The following is an 18,897-nucleotide window of genomic DNA, read 5'->3' as shown; positions in this document are numbered from 1 at the left end:
GTAGAGGACAGAGCATGGTGAGTTAAAGACCATCCTCAGCTACATAGCATATTCAAAGCAGTCGGACAGCTCCTATGATGTCCCAGGGCCTGGCATTGTGCTAGACAGAGAATTAGTTTTCAGTCTCTGTCTAGGAAAAAGTACTCCCCTCCTCCAGTTCCCCGTGATGCCTGAGCACCCACTGCTGTAGGCAGGCTTGGGTATGTAGGTCCTCCTCCTTCAGGAATTCCCTCACTTCCAGCCCAGCAGGAGAAGTGATAGAGCTGGTTGGGGCAGAAGGTTAAGTCCAGCTGAAAATGCTTTTGCCTACAGAGAAGAACTCTGAGCTGCAGGCCCACTGGCCTCCTCCCGTCCAGAACACTCCCGAACAGAATCCTCCAAGGACTTCCGGGGTGGGGTGGGGGCGTGTTGTGTTATCCAAGATGTCGGAAGACCCTTCTTAAATCCCAGCTGGGAGACATGGGTAGATGCAGGAGGTTGGCTATAAAGGAGAGAACCCTCTATTTGACAGGAATTCTGCAGGCTCCCTGATTCAGAGCTGTGGCTGATATTTCTAGATCTACGGGGCCACACGGGCTAAGCTTTGCAAAGTTAGGAGCTGAACTCCGGAGTCCTGAACACCTGTCTCTGAGCAACAGCCGTACCCTCCCTCCCTCCCGTGGTCCTCTCTTGCCAGATCCCTCCCGCCAGCTTCCAGCCTGGGAGCCCCAGCTGGCGCAGGATGTCTTGCTCCTCAGCAGCTGAGATTTGTAAATATTTATAGGAACACGAACAGATCAGTGGCTGACAGGCCCGGGGAGCAGCAGAGACTCTGCCTGCAGCCCAGCAGCTTCCTTACTCTCTGGCCTGATTTGAGAGAGTCCAGGATGACAAAGCGGGTGGTCAGAAAGGGTGTGGGGCTGGCTGCATCTACATCCAGAGATGCCAGCTGGAAGGGTGCATTTTCCCATCTGTCCCGGGCTAGGTCTCCACACTCACAGTCATCCCCATCCTCTCTCCTCACCCAGCTCACCCGATGGATCACCGGGCCAAGGCCACACTCATGCCCAACTCACACATAAGGACTTTCACTCGTACACTTGTGTGTGCTTGCACACTGTAACTCCCACATCTGCACGGATGCTCTCAGGCTTGTGCACACACACACATCAGCTCAAAATCACTAACGGGGTAGGGAGACTCAAGTCCTAGTCACTTCCTATGGTCTTAAGAGATTCCTGGAGAGGTGTGTGAGTGTGTGTATGTGTGTGACATGCAAGTGTGTGGTGTGTAGTGAGTGAGTAAGAAGAAAAAGAGGACACGGAGAGAGGTCTGAACCAAGGGCCATTTTTGAGGTGAGGTCAGTCTGGGATGGAAGGAAGAAACAAAAAGCAAGGCAAAGAAATGGAGACTGCCAAGGGCTGAAACAGGGGGTGCGGGAACCAGGGACCAAGCCCCCCCCTCCCCACACGAGAATCTGTCACATTGCTGCTCCAGTGGCCTGAAAGACCAGCACAGCCCCAGCTGGAGCCTCTCCCCTCTGGATCTTGTCAATGTGGCTTTGCTTTGCTGCTTGGGCAGCCGGGAGTGGTGACAAGCAGGGAGAGAGCGCCCAAGGCATCTGGCTGTGCCACTCCAGCCTGACTGCCAGCTCACCCATCAGTGCCCATCTCATCACCGAGAGGGACCCAGATGAGACTGGGGATCAGCACTGTCCTTACCTTGAAGGGACGTGTCAGGAAGAAAGCAAGAGGGTCCTACTCCCCAAAAGATGGACAGGGTTAATCAGACCTTGCCCAGGGATCTGAACTCCCAAGTGGGGCTTGGGGAGTTTGGAGCATCTATCTGTTCCCAAGATTCCAGGACCCATGAGACAGGCAGAGGAAAGGGAGTGGGACTGTAAGGGGGGGGTGGGGGGTGGAAATGAAGCCACTTCGAGGAGGAGCCTGACATGGTTTTGGCATAAACTTTTTATTTCATTTGCTTTATACCACGCAAGAATGATGTTCCCAGACCCCACGCCCCTGGGTGCTGTGTTTAATAATCATCCCCTCGCCTCGGGTCTGTCTGAGGGCATTAGTTCTGGGGCATCAATCAGTCCGTTTGTGCTCTGCAATCTGAGGAGAACCATTTCTATAAAATCAGAAAGAAGAAGGGGGGGAAAAGTGGGGGAGAAGACGACGCAGGGAAAATGGCGGACACTGCTGTTTTCCTGCTCTCTGGTGGTCAGTGAGGCTCTTCCCAGGTCCTGACGCCCTGATTGATTCATGTTTTCGCAGGCTCATTCATGGGTTCACACAGTCATCATTACTCATCATAGTACCGGGCCCCTGTGCTGTGTCTCGGCAGCCCATGACAAAGCCCAGCAAGGTTCCTGCTTGCTTGGTGTTAAAAATTAAAGATGGGCAAACCACACAGCAGAGCGACTCCCCTGGGGTCTAGGGGCAATGTCATAAGGCATAGCTTGGAGACCTGGACATCTTGTTCTTCTGGCTGAAGGCTTGAAAATGATCCAAAAGCCAGATGGAGTGTTGACTGTCTGTAACATAGACCCTGGAAAGGAAGAGACAGAAAGCTAAAGAGTTCAAGGCCAGCCTGGGCTATATAACAAGATCCTGGGTTTTGGTTTGGCTTGGTTTTTGTTGTTGATATTGTTTGTTTGCTTTTGCTGTTGTTTGTTTTTAAAATGTATTTATTTATTATTCATATGAGTACTCTGTAGCTGTCTCCAGACACACCAGAAGAGGGCATCAGACCCCATTACAGATGGTTGTGAGCTTACCATGTGGTTGTTGGGAATTGAACTCAGAACCTCTCTGGAAGAGCAGTCAGTGCTCTTAACCGCTGAGCCATCTCCATCTCTCCAGTCTCTCTCCCTTTTGTCTGTCTTTTTCAAGGATTGAGACAGTAAGATGACTCAGTGGATAAAGGTGCCTGCCGCCAACTCTGGTGACCTGAGTTTGGTCTTGGGATCCTTGTGGTAGGAGGAAAGGACCAACCTCCAACTCCCACAAGTTGTCCTCTGCCTTCCACATGTGCTGTCACATGCCTGCAAGTGTGTGTGTACGCACAAAATGAATGTAAAGAAACTTTTAACGTTAAGATGAGCAGAAGAGCTGTGTACACTGATACAGTCATAAATGTCTGGACTCCCTGCATTTGGGAGGTGGAAGCGGCAGAATTTGGTGTTCAGGGTCATCCTTAGCTATATATCATGCATGCATGCTTAAATGTGTCTGGGCTTTATAAGACCTTCTGGGGGACTCAAAACACACATGCAAAATAAATAAATAAGCCACAAAATAAAGTGGTCCAGAAGCCTTTATCATCTCAGAATCAACACCTCTCTACAGTACCTCTGCAGTTGGATCCCCTGAGCAAGACACCGAGGAAAGGGAGCAAGAGTGTGCTGTGAGGGCCAAAGAGTTAGCTCAGCAATTGAGAGCACTGGCTGCTCTTCTAGAGGACCCAGGTTTGATTCCCAGCACCCACACAGCAGCTCACAACCTTCTTTAACTCCAATTCCAGGGGATCCAACGCCCGCTCCTGGCTTCTTCGGGCAGCAGCTGTGCAAGTGGTGCAGAGACATATATACAAACAGGCAAAACACCCCACACATAAAGTAAGATAATAATAATAATAATAATAATAATAATAATAATAATAAGGGTATGGATGAATCTCCTCTTGAATCCTCAGTGGTCAGATGACTGTAGGCAAACCTCCCTGTCTCTGAGTTGCTGCTTCTTTCTCTTTGGAATTTAGAAGCTAGTATCCATTACATGTTGTCATAGTATAAAGCACCAGAGTTTGTGCCTGGCACACAGTAGGGCCTCACCTAATACTTGCATCTTTGCCAGTTGTGTTTTATCTGCTGCAAATTCAATAGCCGGCAATTATGTGCCAAAGCTTGGGAAGCCAGGGCTGCAGAAAGATCCAGAATTCCATTGCACCAGGGACCCGAGTCTCATGCTGTTCTGAGTCTGACTGTTTTAAGTGGGGTGGTGGTGGTGGTGGTGAGAGGCTCTTGTTGTTTGGGAGGGTATCAGGAGGTCTGACTTTGCTCCTGTAGCCCCCCAGACACTGCATGCATCACTGTTAGATTGTATGTGTGACCTTTGTGGGGAGGTGGTGATGGCGGTGCTGGTGGCACTGGTGGTGACCATGATGGTATTGGTGAGGGTAGTCTTGGAAGTGTTGCTGCTGCTGCTGGAGGAGATGGTGGAGGAGGTGACAGTAGCGAAAATTCATTTCAGAACGCTATATTCTGATAGATTTGATAGCTAGAAGAAAGCTCAGTTTCAGCTAAGCCCCGAGGGCCTACTGTGTGCCGGGCCCTGTGGTGTTTGCTTCATTTTCACAGTGTTGCCCTGGGAGTACTGTCTCCTTCTGCAGATGAGAGCTAAATGCTGCAATCCCAACAGTCAAAGGGGAGGATCATGGGTTCTGGGCAAGCCTGGGCTACACGGTGAGACTCTGAACAAATAGAACGTTGAGCCTGGAGTCTGGTGACCTGTTAGAGGCATGGGAAGGTATGGAATTCCTTTGACTTCTAACCCATGTTCTTGATTTTTGTTTTTTGTTTTGTTTTGTTTGTTTGTTTGTTTGTTTGTTTGAATTGGCCATGCTGGGTCTTGCAGATGCTTAGCAGGCACTCTGCCACTAAGCCACATCCCTAACTCCCTCTTCCCTTCTGGTGCCATCAGAAAACCACCTACCTGCCTGCCAACAGGACAGGAAATGGCCGTCAGGGTGCTTTCATTTTTGCCTGCACTTCTCCCTCTCAGCAGCCTTCCTGGCCGCAGAAGTTGGGGTCTGACCAAGAAGCATGGACCGGCACATGGACTCTCACGGTCCTGCCAGCTCAGACCTCCCCAGCTTCTGGGCAGGCTCTGCATCTGTTGTTCTCCTGATCCTGTACATTGTCAAACCCAATCTCCCCTCTAGCCCCAGAGTTAGACTGACAGACAGTCTAGTTGCTGCCTGACCCATTAAATTGATAGCTCCCTTCCCAGATCTGACTGCAGGCTTCCCTTGGCCTAAACTCCAGGGTATAGTGGCTTTGAGAGACACAGAGGTAGAAAGACAAGGGCTGGCACCCTGCTTCCCTTGTCTCTAAGGATCTAGTGATCTTGTTTTCCTGGTTCTTTTCTTGTCTTGGATTTTAGTGCTCTATTAACAAACAGACAGACAGACAGGTAGCTCGACCTCAACCCACCTGCAAGAGAATTGTGCTGCATATAGTTCCCACCACCACCAGGAAGCCTTCAGGATGCGTCCCATCATTCCAGCCATCTGGTCTACCTCCATCATTCCATTTCATGTCAGGGATAAATGAGGATGAGCCACTGTGATGTTAGTGGTGATGGTGATGCTGGTAACCGTGATACTGACAGTGATGAAGGATGTGAAGGTGATGTAGTAGCTCTCAAGTGCGCTGCATAGAATAAGGAGAGAAATTAGAGATTGGATGGTCATTATTGTCACCCACATCTTCAACCTGAGCTGTCATGGAACTCTCTCCATAGCCAAGAATGATCTGGAATTTACAATTCCCCTCCTTGTGCATCCTGAGTTCTAGGTTACAGGAATGGCCCATTACACTTGCCTTTAGATGTTTCTGGGATTACCCTGGACTTGGTGTGGGCTAGGCAAGCACCACCCCAGATGAGCACATGCCCTGCCCCCACCCAGTTCTTAATAGTAGCTGAGAATTTTTTTTTTTTTTTTTGGGTTTTTCGAGACAGGGTTTCTCTGTGTAGCCCTGGCTGTGCTGGTTCACTTTGTAGACCAGGCTGTCCTCGAACTCAGAAATCCGCCTGCCTCTGCCTCCCAAGTGCTGGGATTACAGGCATGTGCCACCACTGCCCAGCAAGATTTTTTTGAGTGTTATGCAATAAGCAAGTAACATGCCCAATACTTTATATATAGTAATTCATTTAATCTTTTCAACAACCCTATGAAGGAGATATTAGTATTTTACAGATATGTTACTGAGACATGGAGAGGTTAAGTATCTTATTCAAGGTCATGCAGCTAGGGCTGGAGAGATGGCTCAGTGGTTAAGACTGCTCTTCTAAAGGTCCTGAGTTCAATTCCCAGCAACCACATGGTGGCACAGAAACCATCTGTAACAAGATCTGACTCCCTCTTCTGGGGTGTCTGAAGATAGCTACAGTGTACTTACATATAGTAAATATGAATAAACCTTAAAAAAAAATGGTTATACAACTAACCCCAGCCCACATGCCCACTTCTGTTTTCCCTGTAGAGTATCCTGTAGGTAGTAGGAGAGCAGACGGGTAAGCAGCAGAGCTGCTTGGAGACTGGAGAGGCCTCCACTGTCTTAGGATTTCCAGGCCAGAGCAATGTTATTTTTTCTCCCTAGGCACCAAGCCTCTAACTCTCAGCACTGAGAGGGAGGTGGGATAGTGGATCTGGGGAGGAGGTCTGGGCTCCACAGTAGAAGCAAGGCTGGCCTTTGGGAGCCAGCTCACCTCCGAGCTCCAGCCTGGGGCTCCCGCCCTCGGGAGCTCCATCTTGCTGCCTCCCTCCCAGGATCTCATTATATCCCTAAGAGAAACTGACAGTCCCAATATCTTACTTTGCAAATATAGTTTATTCCTTCAATAAAGCCGCCTGCGCAGGGGAATGTTTAAGCCCGGGTCTCCCCGGAGAGCCTCATTTGAATTTCTAAAGTCTTTAGTCGGTTCCTCCAATGGGGCAGCTGGGTAATGAAAACGCAGCAGCCGCTTAGAGGGGGATTCATTTCCTGTCTGGGTCTCTGCTGCTGAAGGAGTTAGACTGACCGGAGGGAGAACTGTTGTCTACGTGGAAGTCGTGGCCCTGGGCCTGAGCACCCAGCCCACCGGGTGGCCCTGGATCACGCCCACGCGGATGGGTCTCTGTATTCTGCTGGGGCTAAGGGGAGGTGGGGTGCAATCTCCAACTCTCCTAGCCCAGGTCTTTCCTGGAAGGCTCAGCTCAGGGACCCTCAGCCCTTCAGCCCCTCCATTGGATCTCCCTGTTGGAGGGTCCCTCGATGGAGACTTCCAAGTGACGCCTCCACAAGGTCCCTAGATAGGGACCCTTTTCTCAGACCACGATGCTGCCCCAGAGGCCAAGGCCACCAAATCCCTGGAGATGCGGAGTCCTATTTGGCAGGGCCCCCTCACTCTAGAGCAGCCCCTATCCCAGGCCCCCTGGGAGTCTCTAATTAAAGGGCCGGCACGCCCCTCTGGGACTCATTAGGCCCGCTGTGCAGAGAACATTTAATCATTGCTCAGAGCATCGATTGGAAAATCAATTTCTTTGTCTCTTCGCACGAGGCGCGCTGGAGAAGTGGGGGGAGTGCTGACCTCCTTCTGCTGCCGTGTAAAGCGCTGCACATTTAATCAGGGAACAGAAATCAATTAGCCACTTACGAGGTTGGCTTTAGTTACCGAGTCGGCAAGGCCCGCGCCACAGCTCAGCCGCTGACAGTAGCGAATCTCCTCATCGGCCCTGCTGCATGGCTCTGTCTCCCTGTATCTCTCTGGCTTCCTTCTTTCCCAGAGTGCTCTGGGTTCTCATCATCTTGGCAGATCCTCACAGAACTCCAAACAAATCCCGAGAAGCCTTCCCAATGCCCAGTCTCCTCGGTCACCTTCTTGTTCTCAGCTCTAGACGTTTCAAGAAGTCACATCTTAGTTTTGATACCCGGATTCCATGATGTCAGGGAAGTACTTGTCAGACAGCGTGTCATATACCTCCCGCCCACTTTACCCAGACCGTGAGAATAACGGCCTGCCTTTCTAGAGCACTCTGGAAATCCAGTGAGATCATCTTTGGGAAGTACCTGCTAAGTACTTGGAGCTCCATCCAAGAACTTGGAACTCACAACAGGGGGTCAGTGTTTGCCCACAACCTTCCAACCACAGCTCTTATTCCTTCAAAGACACGGATAGGTGGGTGAGGCCCCCCTTTCATTCTCTCCATTTCTCTACTCTCTTCTGGGGGGTCACCTTGGAACCGATTCTGCTTCTGGCCGCTCCCTCACCTGCGAGTATGCCCCCAACCCCCAGTTCCAGAGGTACAAGCATTCCAGAGATACCTCACGTACTCGAGTTACACACACCCAATTACACAGTTGTACACAGACTGCACGCCCCATTACACATAGTTTCACAGAGTTGTTCCTACATTAAAATCCCAGGCATCCAATGCCCACATGAAGTTATCCTTATCCCCCACTCCTCCCCCCCCACTCCCCCGCCCCCCCCAGCCTGGTGTCACATACCCAGGCTCACCTTGGCCTCACCACCACACAGTGTGGCTCACTGGTGGCGCAAGCACCCTCCCACACGCCACGCATATCCACGCGGGCTGGCGCACTCCCGTTCCATAATAATATTAGACATGCCATTTCTTTTGCGTGACAGTTCCAGTGGAAGCGCTCCGAGCTGTCACTCGGATGAAAAATAATGCATAATCCTCCTCTTCCTTCCTTCCCTTTCCTTTCTTTCTTCCCTGTTTAATGAGCTCCTAAAAATATTCCTTACTGTCTCGCCGAGGATGTGGGCTAAGTGTGAGTCAGGTCTCTCTTCCCTCTCCCCCGTCCCCTACTGCCATCCCCCCACCCCAGCACCCCGAGTGATAATGGAGGATGAAGGGTCACAGTGAGCAGCCAGCCCGTGCTTGGCTGAGCCCAGGTCAGGTGTTAGGGCTACCACCCAGGCCTTCTAAAGATCTCACACTTGATACCTGCCCTCCTGACTGTGACTGGCCCACCTGAACAAAAGATCAGAGGCAGGAGACATAGGTGGGGGTGGGTGGGGGCAAGCAGAAAGGCCATAGCCCCTCTCCCTCCCCCCACCAATTAGCTTTTGACCTGTTTGTCCCGACTAGCCCCACCCTCCATCCCTCTACCTCAGAAGGGAAACGCTTCCATAGAGGCACCATCCCTTCTCCACATCCTAATATTCCTGTCCCCTCCTCTCAGAACTCAGGGGACAGAGAAGAGGGGCAGTCAGCATTTTCCAGCACTTTCCCTTGGCCTTACTGGAGAAGTCTCAACAGCCACGTTTTCCTTGATTCCATCCTTTAAAGCCCAGATCGACATCAGCTCTTCCCTGAAAGCCCTCCCGAGCCACACAGATTTTTGATCCCCTATACAAGTCGGTATAGGTCGATGATAGGTTTGCTGAGGAACCATAATTGTGTGTGATGGCCAAAGGACACCTTTTCTCTCTGAGGGTCTTGCTACCCTGTTTGGTTCCTCTGTCATTCTCACCAGACACCAGGTCAAAGTTCTTGAATCTGCAGGCTGGGACCCTGCCTTGGCTGCCCAGCTCTGGCTGAATGAGAGCTTGTGTCTCTTCCAGTGACAGGACAGTGGATAGGTACATGGAGGGAGAGAGGGAGGGAGGGAGGGAGGGAGGGAGGGAGGGAGGGAGGGAGGGAGGGAGGGAGGGATGGGAGGTGATAGGGAAGGAGCTTAGAAGCCTGACTGTTCCCACAGGTACTTACCCAAATCACTATGACTTAGAGAATGTGAGGTCATCTCTGGACCTCAGTTTCTCCATTTATAAAATGGGAGAGTGCTGGGCAGTGCCGTCCCAAGCCTTTAATCCCAGAACTAGGGAGGCAGAAGCAATTGGATCTCTGTGAGTTCAAGGCCATCCTGGTCTACAGAGTGAGTTCTAGGACAGTCAAGGCTACACAGAGAAACCCTGTCTCAAGAAACCATAAAAAATAAAGAAAAATAGAACGGGAGAGCAGGGTCAGGTGGTGTCTCTGCTAATCCTTACTCAGTAATTCAGCGTAGTGGTCAGAGTAGAAGTGTCTGTCTTTCTGGCATGCTATCCTACTATGTGCAAGAAGCCTATGTGCTATGTACTATGTGCTGGGATATATGGTTATTCTATGGGTCTTCTCCAACCTTCTGTTTGCTACCCACATCTTCTATACTAGCTTCCAGTCTCCTTATTCCACCTCTTTCTGTCCCTCTGTCCCCTTACTGTTTTCTCTGGGCTGCATCCTGCCCGTTAGTCCCCTGGAGCCTGTTCCTTCCACCTGCTTTGCTTGCCTCCCCCACCCCCAGCCCACCTGTACTGGAGCCCCCTCCCTGTGCACCCCCCAGCTCTTCCCAGCAGCTCCAGTCCCGAAAGGTTAAGCTAATAGCAGCTCCTTTCTCATCAGCTGCTCTTGTTTGCTCTACATAATTGCTGTAGAGGGGGGTTGGGTGGGGGGAGCCCTCTGAGTGGTGGTAAAGTGTATAGGGAGGGGCTTGTGTAGACTCAGCGGGCAGGGGGACATGGGAAGGGGACACTTGCAGAAAAGGGATGGAAGGCCATGTGGGAGCTGGGCATATTGAATTAGCCAGCTGTGGCATAGTAGTCGTCACCTGAAGAGGGAGGAGTAGAGTCCAAAGGAGGAGTGTCTAAGACAGCACCACTCCTGGGAAAGAAAATTTCACCAGCAATGGCTGTCAGTGGGATTTTTAAGTACGGACTATGAGCCAAATGCTTGCCTTGCTTTATACCATTAGATGTTTGCACTGGTCTCGGGAGGGGAATTCAGTCTTTGTACCCACGACTCCTTCTTGTGCCTATTTTACAGAAGACAAAGGCTCTAGGAGGTAGAATTATTACTGAAGCCACCCATTGCTAAATGGCAGAGCCTTGAGGGATTATTACTGTGTGCCATCGCACCCATCTCAGACAATGGTGGGGATGCTACCTCCTCCTCCTCCTCTCCCTCCTCCTCCTCTTCCTCCTCCTCCTCCTCCTCCTCCTCTTCCTCCTCCTCCTCTACCTCCTCCTCTTCCTCCTCCTCCTCCTCTTCCTCCTCCTCCTCTTCCTCCTCCTCTTCCTCCTCCTCCTCCTCCTCCTCTTCTTTCTTCTTTTTTACAACAGAGAAGACTCTATGTAGCCCCAACAGGACAGAGATTCACCGTGTAGACCAGGTTGGCCTTGAACTCACAGAGATCTACCTGCTTCTGCCTTCTTAGTGCTTGGATTAAAATTATGCTCTACCACGCCCGCCCACCCTCTTTTAAAGGCGTCTTCTCATGACGCACAGGCTGATCTCAAACTGGCCAGACAAGGATGACCTTGGGCTCCAACTCCTTCTGCTTCTACCTCCCGAGTCCTGGGATTACAGCGAGCACCGCCAGGCTCAGCTGGACATTGCTGTTAGCTGGAGAGCGGAACTTGCAGGAACCAGGGAGGCAATGAAGCTGAACCCGTCTGTGCCCCGGATGACGGAAGGAAATGGGCTTGTCCAGAGTCACGTAGGAAATTGTTGTCATGAGTATGCTTAGAAGTGACACCAAAGCAATTACTCATCTTCTGGGTCTTGGTCACCTTAGGGATGCCTACGGTTGGGTTGGGGCTGTCGGAGTAAGGGGTGGTGGAACAGACAAGGCACATCTCTCAGAAAGTGAGTGTGGGGCTAGAGGGGTCTGACGGTCCTGGTTGAAGAACAACACATCTGGAGAGGCCCACTCTTTCTGCCAGGAGCAGCAGCCACAGCTTCCTTCTGGATTGAGTGCTTTTACCAATTCATCAGGGACAGAGCAGGGGACAGAGCAGGGAACAGAGCCATACACGCAGGTGTAACAATGGGAGATGAATTAGGCCAGCACTGGAAAGTTAGGGGTAAGAAGACAGCATGTGTCTTCTCCGTTCATCTCAGTGATGCCTTTGAGGCTACCTTGGCCTCCACATTCCATCTGGTCTCCCATCTCAGGCCTGGTCTCCCTGTCCATCTCCCATCAGGACACCTTGCCTCTCACCTCCTCCCAAGCAAAGGTCACACTCTAAGGGCAGGCACTGGTTCCCAGAGGCAAAGTCTATGTCTCCTTCTCACAGTGGGGGCTCCTAGAAAAGGAATAGACCTCTCCATCAGACTAGACATTTATCTAAGGCACAAATGGTGCCTCCCCTGTCCGGCCAGCCTATGCTGCTGTGCTTCGGTGATCATGGTGACTTTGACAGTGACTCCATCCTGAACTCTCATCTCCATCCCAGCTCTGCCCCACCTCACAGCGTTGAACTGGACGGTCTCACCCAGTCTCCCTTCCCTCTGCTTGCCTGTATCCTTATCACACTCCATCCCAGCAGCTATTCCTTTGCCCTTTGTGGTAAGCATCCCTACACCCCTAAGAGGACCTGGCCCATCCATACTGTGAATAAGATCGCTATGACAATATACGGTGGGAGGGGTGACTCAGAAGTCACCTTTCTCAAGAGGGGACTGCTCAGCTTTATTGGGATAATTCCTGCTCAGGGCACTTGCTGTCAGTTGAACAGGGGAATGGTCTCTTTTTGGAGGATGACCAACTCTCTGCAGAAACTGTCCCCATGGGAAGCTAAACTATCCTAGGAAATTCATGCATGCCTGTCACTTGCCCAGGGCTGGGGTGCTGTATTCAAGAACGATGGCTCATTGCTTACCACAGCCCCCCCCCAAGTCCTCACAACGGTAGCTCATGGCAAACTCAGGTACATGTCTCCACCTCCCATGCACCCTATAGGATGTGGAAGGCCAAGTGTGCAGACATCTCATTGGTATTCTGAGTGGCCACGCGATGCCATGCCTTTCTCTGGGAGACCTTCATCCTCTCCGTCAGCTCCACCTTTCAAAAGTTGTCCAAGGAACATCAATAGTGGGGATCAATTCATCAATAAGCATCCTGGCCTGTCACCGCCCCCATCCTTGCCGAGTTTCACTGTATCACTAAACACTCCATCGCCCATGCTCCACACTTCTATATCTGTCATTGTTGTTTTTGTTTGTTTTTGAGGCAGGGTCTTAGTATCTCAGCCTGCCTTCAAACTTCCTGTGTAGCATAGGATGACTTCCAGCTTCTGATCTTCCCGCCTGTTCCTCCCGAGTGCTGGGATTGCAGGTGTGTGCCACTGTGCCAACCACTCCTGGCTTTGTACAGAACTGGGGACTGAACCCGGAGCTTTATGCATGCTAATCAACTACCAGCGGAGCTACACCCCAAGCCCTTCACTCGTCTCTCCTAGGACCTGGCCTTGCCTTCCCACGTGCCAGACCCCAGGAGGCCAAGCCCCTTCCACTCATTGGACCATTGCCTGAGCAAAACAAGTTGCCCAGCTTGGGGCTGATTATAGAGTAGAGCTGGCATCCTGGGGCATCGTGGCCTGAGCCTTATTAGACACCACACAATGTTGAGAGGCGATGCAGTGCCTTAGGGTGTAGGGGACCAAGCACCTTCTTTCCAACATCTAGATCTTGACATTCAGTGTCTGCCTCTTACACTTACTATGCAAAACTAATTATCTGTCAAGGCCTGCTCACCCCTTGACTTCCTTGACCTCCAACAATAATGACCCATGCTCAACCAGCCAGCCAATGTCTACCCAACCTCACTGCTCATCAACTAGGTGACCCGACACCAGTGTGTGAATACAATAGCTCAGTAGTGGTCTCTCAACATCAAATGTCCACCATGACCAGTCACCCCAACCATCAGTTAAAGCCTTCATTAACCGCTCCCCAAAATGACACCTCAAATTAACCCTGGCTAATAATTTTTCTCCAGTCCTAGATCTAACAAAGTTCCTGAGCATCTTCTGTTGCTGTCTGCTGGTAACTGCTGGGTTTGTCTGCCTCTGACTGGAACTAACCTGAACTTCCTCTAACTTCATGGACTTGACCAGTTGGCCAGGAGTGGATCTGTTGGTCTCTGACCCAGTCCTTCTCCATCTAACCCGGTCCTGACTTCCATACCAGCCAGCTATGAGCAGGGGACAGAGTTGACATGGGAAGACCTCCCTCATTTTCCTGAGATAAGCTCCAAGGAATCCAGCTGTTGTCCACTGGACAACTCCAGCATTCCCTTACCCCAGGCAGGCTGCTAATTGCTGAAAGTGATAGTTCACAGAGCGTTGTTTCTGGGGTGAGCTGATCTCCTGGGGAAAGCCCAGATCACCACACTCAGTGGCCCACTTACAACTGAAAGAAGGTAGGTTCAGGGAAGGAAGCAGAGGATGGAGGAGACTCATGAGTGTGGAAGACAAAGGAAAGGAAAGGAAAGGAGAGGAGAGGAGAGGAAAGGGAAGGGAAGGGAAGGAAAGGAAAGGAAAGGAAAGGGAAGGAAAGGAAAGGGAAGGAAAGGAAAGGAAAGGAAAGGGAAGGAAAGGAAAGGAAAGGGAAGGAAAGGAAAGGAAAGGAAAGGGAAGGGAAGGAAAGGAAAGGAGAGGAAAGGAAAGGAGAGGAGAGGAAAGGGAAGGAGAGGAGAGGAGAGGAGAGGGGAGGGGAGGGGAGGGGAGGGGAGGGGAGGGGAGGGGAGGGGAGGGGAGGGGAGGGGAGGGGAGGGGAGGGGAGGGGAGGGGAGGGGAGGAGAGGAAAGGAAAGGAAAGGGAAGGAGAGGAGAGGAAAGGAGAGGAAAGGAAAGGAGAGGAGAGGAAAGGGAAGGAGAGGAGAGGAAAGGAGAGGGGAGGGGAGGGGAGGGGAGGAGAGGAAAGGAAAGGAAAGGAAAGGGAAGGAAAGGAGAGGAGAGGAAAGGAGAGGAAAGGAAAGGAAAGGAAAGGAAAGGGAAGGAGAGGAGAGGAAAGGAAAGGAAAGGAGAGGAGAGGAGAGGGAAGGGAAGGAAAGGAAAGGAAAGGAGAGGAAAGGAAAGGAAAGGAAAGGGAAGGAGAGGAGAGGAAAGGAAAGGAAAGGAGAGGAGAGGAGAGGAGAGGGAAGGAGAGGAAAGGGAAGGGAAGGAAAGGAGAGGAGAGGAAAGGGAAGGGAAGGAGAGGAAAGGAAAGGAAAGGAGAGGAGAGGAAAGGGAAGGGAAGGAGAGGAAAGGAAAGGAAAGGAGAGGAGAGGAAAGGGAAGGGAAGGAGAGGAAAGGAAAGGAAAGGAGAGGGAAGGGAAGGGAAGGGAAGGGAAGGAAAGGAAAGGAAAGGAAAGGAAAGGAAAGGAAAGGAAAGGAAAGGAAAGGAAAGGAAAGGAAAGGAAAGGAAAGGAAAGAGGGAAAGATGAGGTGAGGACAAAAGAGGGGTTGAGAGTTGGGAAGGGATGCAGTTCTCAGTGTGGCAGCCCTGTGAGCTGTGCCCATCTCTCCCAACCCCTCCTGAAACTCTTGCTCAATGGAAAGCCCCATGGAGACTTGAGCGGAGCGATAGCTCATGATCGCCCTTCATCAAGAACTCGGAACCAGCGCCATTAATTAAACGAGGGAGCAGCTGCTCTGGGCCCAGGGACCAGGCGACAGGAAATCAGTCTGTCCCTGGAAGGGCTGCTCTGGCCCTGACTGTGAACTTAGCAGACTGACTATTCTCTTCTCTGTGAGGCCTGCCCAGGGGGCTACATATGCCAGCTGTGATGTCCTGTCCACTGCCAACCATGGACCAAGCTCAGGAGAGTCCCATACGGTGAGAAGGCACTGGCCGCTAACATGCTGTAGCCAGCTCAGGTCGTTGTTCCAAGCCTCCGTTTCCCTATCAAGGAGGCTCAGATTCCCATGGTGGGCAATCTCTGGGCTCCTCCTCCCTCTCCCAGGTACTTTTACCACAGGCCTCTGTAACTTGTACAGAACTATAAGACTGGGCTGGATGGCTGTAACTTCTCCTGGGTTCTTTATTTTTCTCTTCAAGACAGAGTTTCTCTGTATAGTCCTAGCTGTCCTGGAACTTGCCTTGTAGACCAGGCTGGCTTCAAACTCAAAGATCTCCTCCTCCTCTTCCTCCTCTTCCTTCTCTTCCTCCTCCCCCTCTTCTTCTTCCTCTTCCTCCTCTTCCTCCTTCTCCTCTTCCTCCTCTTCCTTCTCTTCCTCCTCCTCCTCTTCTTCCTCTTCTTCTTTCTCCTCTTCCTCCCCCTCCTCCTTCTCTTCCTCCTCCTCCTCTTCCTCCTTCTCCTGGGTTCTAACTGCACCCTGGGACCTAGAGAGAGTCACCATCAACCTCCTGGGTAGGATTCTCACACACTATGTAGTGGGTGAGTTTAGGACCTGGAAAGCTAGCTGTCTAGAGTCCTTTCAATCCACTATTTCCAGGCAATAGAGCAGAAACTAACATGAGGGGGAAACATGCTTCGTCATGAGAACTTCTGGATTGCAAGGTGGAGACAAGATTTCCCTGTGGAGGGGGCTGGTGAGATGGCTCAGTGGGTAAGAGCACCCGACTGCTCTTCCAAAGGTCCAGAGTTCAAATCCCAGCAACCACATGGTGGCTCACAACCATCCGCAACGAGATCTGGCGCCCTCTTCTGGAATGTCTGAAGACAGCTACAGTGTACTTACATATAATAAATAAATAAATCTTAAAAATAAATAAATAAATAAATAAATGTAAATCCAATGTGGACCTCTCTCAAAGAAAATTAAAAAAAAAAAAAAAAAAAAAAAGATTTCCCTGTGGAGCCCGGCGTGGTGGCGCACGCCTTTAATCCCAGCACTCGGGAGGCAGAGGCAGGCAGATTTCTGAGTTCGAGGCCAGCCAAGGCTACACAGAGAAACCCTGCCTCGAAAAACCAAAAAAAAAAAAAAAAAAAAAAAAAAAAAAGATTTCCCTGTGGATCATTCCAGTTGCAGGTGTCCCCAAGGCTGCAGCCACACACAGTATTGTCGGCTGCAGGGTAAGGATGGGGGCGGAGACGGTTTGGATGTGGTTTCTGACAGCCAGATCCTTACTGTCCAGTGGAGGAGATGGGACTGTTGCCCAGGAAACCACAGGAGAACAGCATTCTCTGAGCCTCCACATGGAGACATTTACACACACGCTGCAAGCAGAAGGCACGAGTTTGATTGTTCCAGACCAGACCCCAGGAGTTAAAGGAAGAAAGTACCCAGGAGGCTGCAGGCAGCTGGGAAGGCTTTAGCAGGAAGCAGGGCTTCAGATTTTGTCCAGGTCTTCAGGATTGCAGAGTACAGGACCCAGAGGAAACACCGACTGTCTGTGCAAAGACACAGAGGGGGATAGAGCGTGGGGGGGGGGGGGGGAGAATACAACCAGCTCCAGGAACCTAGAGTACTCACTGGCTGGGAAGCGGGGAAGGTGGGTCCCTGGGGGCCCTGTGCCCTGTCGAGGCACGATGGTTATTTTCTGATTCCCAAACCTCAGCCTACGGCAGCCATTTGTGTCTAAGAACCTAATGGCGCAAGATATTTAAAATGTGGGTCATCTTGGAGAAGCAGGTATTTGGGGATGGAGAGTTTTTCTCCTGCATTTTCACCCCTGTCTCTATTTGCCTGTTCTACTACCTAGAACCTGCCCGCCTTCCAGGAGTCTCCTGAGTAGGTGTAGGAGACGGCCCCAGGAGGCATTAGCATCCTGGTGTCTACCTCCTGACTTTGCTTGCCAGCCCTAGGCTCAGCCTTCCTCCTTACTGTTCTCCTTCAAACCAAGCCTTGCTCCTGCTGGTCCCAGGGTTCTTCCCAACAGGATAGAAATCAATGAACAATTTGCTGCTATTTGTAGATTCTCATTTCCCTGCCATTCCCCAACCCCAGCCAGTTCTATCCAAGTTCAACCCCACCCACCTGCCTCAGGCAGAGGGACTGGCCCTATGCCCAGCTCTAGGGAGCCCATTATGAGTCCTGGTGGGATGGCTGGGGGCAGGATTTACCTTCTACCTAGGTGAACTCCTAAAAATTCAAGGTGGAAAGAAACACATGACAAAAATCCCAGTAACCAGCAGGGCTGGTGGCACACATCTTTAATCCCAGCACTCAAGGAGCAGAGGCAGGCAGATCTGTGTGAGTTTGAGGCTAGCCTGGTGTACAAGTGGAGTTCCAGGACAGCCAAGGATACACAGAGAAACACTCTCTCTAAAAACCAAACCAAACCAACCAACCAACCAACCAAACAAACAAACAAACAAAAAACACACAGTAACCTAGGGGTTGAGGATGTACCTCAGTTATGAGAGCACTTGCCTAGCATCTAAAAAATCCTGGGTTCTATCCCTAGCACCACAAAAACCAGTAAGATTATGGGCTGGTGCCTGTAATCTTAGCACTTAGGAGGAAGAGGAGGAGAGAGAGGAGGAGGAGGAGGAAGAGGAAGAGGTAGAAGAAGAGGAGGAGGAGGAGAGGAGGAGGAGAAGGAGGAGGTGGTGGTGGAGGAGGAGGAGGAAGAGGAGGAAGAGGAGGAGGAGGAGGAGGGGGAGAAAGAGGAGAAGGAGGAAGAGGAGGAGGAGGAGAAGGAGGAGGAGGGGGGAGGAAAAGGAGAAAGAGGAAGAAGAGGAGGGGGAGGAGGAGGAGGTGGTGGTAGTGGAGGAGGAAGAGGGGGAGGAGGAGGAGCAGGAGGAGAAGGAGGAGAGGAGGAGGAGGAGGAGAAGAGGAGGAGGAGGAGAAGAGGAGGAGGAGGAGGAGGAGAGGAGGAGGAGAGGAGGAGGAGGAGCAGGAGGAGGAGGAGGAGAGGCTCCAGTAGGATTAGGAGTTCCAAGCCATCCAATGGTACATGCTGAGCTCATGTCTAGCTTGGGATAGACGAGACCCTGTTGGGAAAAAGAAATGCATGAATGTGCTTTTATTTATTTATTTATTTATTAGAATTCATTTATCTGCTTATGTAGGGGTGTGCGTGTGGAGATTGGAGGATAATTCATCGTGGGATTCAGTTTTTGCCTTCCAGGATGTGTCATCAGGCTTTTACCTGCTGAGTCATATGGCAGCTTCGTGTGTAAGTCTGTAGTTTTTAAAAAATGATCCTAGATGGCCCAGAATTATATGGCACATGCCTTTGTGAAGTCCCAGCACTTGGGAGCCAGAGGCATTTTCTGTAAGTTTTTGTAAGTTTGAGGCTAGCCTGGTCTACATAGAGAGTGCCCAAGCCAGCTAGGGCTACATAGTAAGATGCCTTCTCAAAACAAAAACAAAACCAGAAACAGGAAGTCCCTCCTTGGGATTCAGACAGAGCCGATGTGAGGACTGCTGGGAAATCACCATTGCAGGTGGCTGTCAGTCTTTCTCCAGTC

At 51.1% G+C, this 18,897-nt stretch overlaps 1 long non-coding RNA gene across 1 annotated transcript; it reads right to left on the bottom strand.

Moving 5' to 3' along the window:
- Nucleotides 1-1,994: 1,994 nt before the first annotated feature.
- On the bottom strand, nucleotides 1,995-7,494 carry LOC110304243 (uncharacterized). Its single transcript, XR_002379035.3, has 3 exons — nucleotides 7,404-7,494; nucleotides 5,198-5,416; nucleotides 1,995-2,532 (listed from the first exon to the last, which is right to left on the bottom strand). It is a non-coding gene; the product is annotated as an uncharacterized LOC110304243 (long non-coding RNA).
- Between the last annotated feature and the right edge of the window lie 11,403 nt (nucleotides 7,495-18,897).

The sequence above is a fragment of the Mus caroli genome, unplaced genomic scaffold (genome assembly GCF_978045245.1).
Source record: "Mus caroli unplaced genomic scaffold, Mus_caroli_1 scaffold_13, whole genome shotgun sequence".
In the NCBI taxonomy this organism is placed as follows: Eukaryota; Metazoa; Chordata; class Mammalia; order Rodentia; family Muridae; genus Mus; species Mus caroli.
This window is presented reverse-complemented; position numbering and strand designations above follow the sequence as displayed.